Below are 5767 nucleotides of genomic sequence, written 5' to 3'. Positions count from 1 at the left end.
TAGGTATATATAGATATATAGATATATAGATATATAGATATGTAGATATGTAGATATAGATATAGATACAGAGATAGAGATAGAGATATAAAGGTATATAGAGATATAAAGGTATATAGAGATATAGATAGGTAAATATAGATATAGATATAGATGTAATTATAGATATAGATACAGATACAGATATAGATATAGATATAGATATAGATATAGATATAGATATAGATATAGATAGGTATTGGTGTGATGAATACTATACAGGAAAGCAAGCTGATTGCCTTGGAGCATGTCCTGCTTTGCTTTGAAGCATCCAGGCTAACTGCCCAGGAAAGCATTGCCCTGCCCAGCTCCCAGGTGCAGTACCCAGCATCACCATATTCCTAACAAGAATAAAGCCTGCCACGCCAGCTCTGCAGCCTCACTCTGAAAGCTGGGCTGACTTTTCTTTTCCTTTCATTATTTTTTATTTTCATGGCATGCCACATAAAGGATTACAGTCAGTGATAGTTTTCTAAGAAATAAAGTCCATGAAAGTAATTGTTAGAAACAAGCAGCAATAGCAAATGCTTACTGAGTGGTTGCCATAGTGCAGGAGCACAATTTGAGATTTAATATCATTACTAATGATATTTACTTGGCCTGCAGGAGAGAGTGGGACTTGTGCTCCCTAAATGTCATTTGACTGCTAATATGTCACGAGCGCACCCAACGAAGGGACTGGAGTGACTCAGGGCACTACTGCCTAGAGGAAGGTGGTGATGCTGCTGCTGCTGGTGTCCACCCCGAGGAGCCCACATCTCACAGTATGTGGGTCTCCAAAGAGCCCTCATGCACGTAGCCACATTCCTCCCTGGCATCCCTGGAGCAGCACTGCCCAGCACCTGAAACAAGCCCCAGCCTCCTATTTACTGATCTGACTTACACAGACTGCGAGTTCAGGCTTCCTCTCCTGTTTGGCTTCTCCATGGGAAGGGGAGGCATATTGCGTTGCTGTAAAGTGAGCCATTTAGTTTATTAAACGCTGTTAAGGGTGCCCTGAGGTCTCTGCACATGTGGGACCATCAAGGCGGAATTGTTATTATTACGGTTCTTATTAGTCATAGTCATTTTCCCAGCGATATGTCTCACGTCCAGATGTCTTCCCATCCATCTCTTAAATTTCGTGATGCCAACACAAAACTGTTATAAAGCTGGACTAGTCCACGTCCGGCTTCATGCGGTACAGGAGCAGAACGTTTGTGCAAAAATAAATATATATATATCTTAAATTAAAAGACAAATGAAAGAAAGGGTCATAGTAGGCTAAAAATGAATTGAGCAGTGCATAAAAGAGACAACAGATTAGAGAAGATAATGTTTTAGTTTAAGTGTTCCATCATTATTAATTCATTTGGTGCTCTTTATGATAATACCAATCATTTGGAATTCATTTGGTGTTTATGTGGATGTCATCTCAACTCCTGCAGAAATTCCAAAGTAATTCAGCATTAATGTGCTATTAAAAATTGTTACCAGCCACTACCTTCATTACTTCACCAGCACAGACTAATCTTTCTTCTCTCATTCTTGAAATTCAAATTTCACTGCTTATTTTGCTTTTATCTGTATTAGGGTTTTAAAATGTAATGCTTCTATTTTAAAATTCTCCTTACACTACATGAGTGTTGTCTGTTTTTTTGACAGCATCAAAACTATGCAAATAAAGGGGGTGGGGGTTAATGGTGATTTTTCATTTTGTTACTGGCATTTGACTGAGAAACAACCAAAGAGGTTTCAGCTTATCATTTACAAGAGTGAAGCTACTGAGCTGGTATTTATGTTCACAGCAGATAACACCCAACCAAATCTGTATGAAATGCCATCTGTACCATGCAGTGTTCGTTCTTTTTGGCACAGGAGATGCTCCTATGACCCTGAGTCAGTCAGGGAAGGGATACAGCTGCCTCGGCCCTGCTGAGGCACGGGGTACCCAAGGGGTACCACAGAGACCAAAAGAGCCAAGCTGCCACAGACAACTCTTTTCTGGACTCACCCCCTCGGTGGAGCATCTTTTTGTTTCCAGCTGAGGAACATCAGGATGGCAGCTGCAATAACGGATGCAATAATGGATTCTGGGTGAAAACCCTGGCAATAGAGGAAAAAAGGCTGCCTTTGCCACAGAACATTAAAACATAAAAAAAAAAGCCCTAGGAGATTAAATGCAAAAACCTTGCATTACAAGAGCATTAATTAGGTTTTATAGTCAGGCACTCAAAGATTAGAAAATGCCAGATTGCTGAGAGTCTGGGTAAAAATAATAAGAAAAGAAAGGAAACACAAAGGCTGGGGTCAGTTTGTAGCTGTTCCTCTCTTGTTGTGCAGCCCCCTAATTACATGATCACACCCTATTTTTCCCCGGGACACCTTCTTCTTTCGGACCACAGGACAATGATGTACGGGGGCAGAGTGAAGTTTGGCCTTAGCAGCTCTCATTCTGGCAGTCACAACCGGCGTGCCTGACAATGCAAACAAATGACACTTTTAATGGTGCTTCTTAGCAAATATTACTTGTTCGAAATTACAGACCAGCATGGACTCGTGTATGTGAGCAAAGATAAAGGGGTGGGCATTATTCAGTGCTCTTTAGCCCAGAGAAACTGAAGAACACAACATAAAGAAGTTCACCACCTGTCCCTTTAAGCGCCCTTTCAATGGAAAGGAGGGATGAAGTCCCCAGGTGACTGATGAAGCAAAGCCCATCAGCAGGGTCAAGGAGGGTACCTGAGCATCACAGAAACAGCATGGGCTGGTCACACCAGGGCCGACATTAAATATCCCCAGCTGATGGTGGGGAAGGAGCCAGCACCAGCCTGGCTGCTGGCCATGGAAAAGGCAGATGCCACCATCATCCCCTGGCACCATTGGTTCCTGGCCGGGGCCAAGCATCCTCCACCATTCACACAGACCACAGAGGACAGTTTTATATGTAGAATAAAGCCCATCGCAGAGGGGTTTTCCACTTAATCAAAATCCTGCGAGGAATATGAACGCTTATAGGTTAAAGGAACCTGGCAGCGCTTACTTGTCTGTCATGTCTTTAAGGATTGCCATTAACTCATAAATGTGACAAAGATTAAAGAGTTTATTAATGTTATTAGAGAGTTGAGATAAAATGCTATGCCTTGCAGGGTCTCTCTCCCTCTCTCACTATTTAATGAAAACATTTTCATCACTTTCTGAATCTATTACACGAAATATTCATTTCGGGAGTCCTAGAATGATTTTACTTTAATTAGAAAAGATGTAGCAACTACCTGAAACTAATACAGTTAAAATATCTCGCTACAGTTCCTCTTCTCCTTGCTGCTATCAGATGAGCATTTTTCCAGCCCTGCCACAGCAGCAGAGCAAGTGAAGGTGTGCAGGGAAGTTTTGCAGTGTGGAGACCCTGAGAGCCAGCAGCACCTCTGCCCAGGCCTCGAAATTGGCTCTGTACATCTCCAAAAGCCACCCGGTTAATAGGTGATGAGAGCTGCCACATCTGCAGGTTTGTTGGTGGAGGGAGTCCCTGGGGAGCAAGTGAGCAGTGGGAGCATCTTCTGTAGGCACAGGAGACAATGTAAAGTCCTTGCCAGTGGAGAACAGTGAGAGAAAGAAAAGAAGCTCAAAAAATAAAAGAAAAAGCGAGGTTTGTGATGGCCTGTGAAAGGAGCATTATCCTCTGCAGGTCTAGGGCAACTAGTCACAAAAGCAGAGGAAAATAAGCAACCAAAGTCCTTTCTTGATGTGGTGGCTTTGACTTCGGTGGGCATTACACCATGGCTGACTTTTAATCCATGTTTAGAGCAAGTCTGGTCTCGGATGATAAAGAATGAAAATCCGCCACTTTCATTCAGTTCCTGGACAGTTACGTTTGCCTGTGTGAGCCTTCCTTCCAGCTCAAGACTTTTGAACTCTATTTGCCGTACAAGCAGCGCACAGATGCTCCTTCTTTCAAACTTCCCAACTAACCCGATTTAATTTGTTAATTTATTCTATAACCTGATTCACTGTTAATTTATTTTCTTGACTAAGACATCCCAGCTCTAAGTTCCAATTAATTAAAGGGGAGGGCTCAATGTTTTTGCTACGCAGTATCTTCACGCCACATTGTATCCCATTTTAACACTGCACTGAAGCATTTCCAAAGTTTATTGCCATTAACTAATATAAATCCATACATCTGCAAATTAATTTCATGCACACAAAAGATTATTCCTTGCAAATGTACCTTTAAGAGGGGAATATTTGCCATAGCAATCATCACTTGTTGCTTAGCAACAGCCATAGCATCACTTACGGCAGGTTTATCCTAAACAGCGATGTAAAACCCAGGGATGTGCCTATCCACCCCATGTCATCCATCCCTGCGAGCGCTGCTCAGATCTGGGTTAACAGATCCAGCTTTTGCTAATTTTCTGTGGGTTTTTTGGAGGGGTGTCTGATTTTAGGGATCTGAGCAACAATAAAACAATCCTCAGCCATTTAACTAATTTTAAGCAGCAACCCAAAGCTTGATGCCCCATTCTGACCATGATGGCAGTGCCAGTGCAAGTCAACATGAGCACAAATGCCTATTAAGGCTGTGGCTACGCTACTGCCAGCTCAGCATTTTGCACTAGACTTTTAAAATATTTACACATAGTTTGTTACAATCAACTCAAGATTAGAAGAGGGAAATCGGATTATATTAAGACCATCCTAAGGGTATCCCGAGGCTGTTTCAGTCTTCCTGAAGCCTGGGGAAGTCCCTACAGCCAGAAGTTGTCAGCTCCCATCACTACTCAAGTGACTAGCCACCACTGCAGCACACCACCTTTGCAATGGTGCATACATCCCTGTGGCTGCCCATCCATCCATCCATCCATCCATCCGTCCATCCGCATTGCTGTGCCTCCTCCAGCTCCTCCTGCTTTTGGTGTGCTGCCTGCCAAGCAGCTTTCTGATGTGACCCTCCTGCCTGCCCCTTGCCAACTGTGGGTACCAGCCAGCTGCTGCCCTTGGCCAAAAAAGTGGCAACTAAATAGTCTAACAGCATCCATTAGCCCTGCTTCTGACGGTCCATGGAGAGGAGCCCACAAGCTTGGGCCCGGGTTTTAAAGCCATTATGCCATATCTGTAGGCACAGTTAATTCACAAAAGGTGAATGCAGGGTTTGCAATCAAGGAAAAATTAGCATCTCATCCAGCAGAGAGGGTGAATGTGTGAGCCAGCCAACAGTGCCAGCAACCTTGATTCTGTTTTTGGCAAAGCTGGCTGGCTTGGCAAACACGATGGTAATGGGATAAACTGAAATACCAGGCATCGGGGCTGCTCTTTGAAGTAATTATTCTCCAGGGCAACAAGAAGCAAGATAAAAAGGTTTTTAGAGACATGGTGTGGATGCACAGGGGACATTATTTGCATTCCTGAAGTCACGCCTCAGTTTGCAAGGCTCAGGTGTGCTGATGCCAAGCAGCCAGAGAAAGGGCAAAAAAGCGTCAGCAGTGGATACAGCAGCAAGGCAATGCAGCAAGAAGAGGAGCTGTGCAAGGAACAGCAGTATCAGTGTGTCCTGGGTTCACATGTAACTGTCATTTTTCTCCTTTCTAGTAGCTGTGTTTTCAACCTAGGTGCAGAGCTGTGTTTTTGACTTTCAGCCTGGGAACAACGCTGATTGATAACACTGATGTTTTTAGTTGTTGCTCAGTAATGTTTATTCTGACCAAGGACTTTCTCAGTCTCATGCTCTGCCAGGGAGGAGGGGAAG

The sequence above is a fragment of the Nestor notabilis genome, unplaced genomic scaffold (assembly GCF_000696875.1).
Source record: "Nestor notabilis isolate BGI_N333 unplaced genomic scaffold, ASM69687v1 scaffold15271, whole genome shotgun sequence".
Taxonomy (NCBI): Eukaryota; Metazoa; Chordata; class Aves; order Psittaciformes; family Psittacidae; genus Nestor; species Nestor notabilis.
This window is presented reverse-complemented; position numbering follows the sequence as displayed.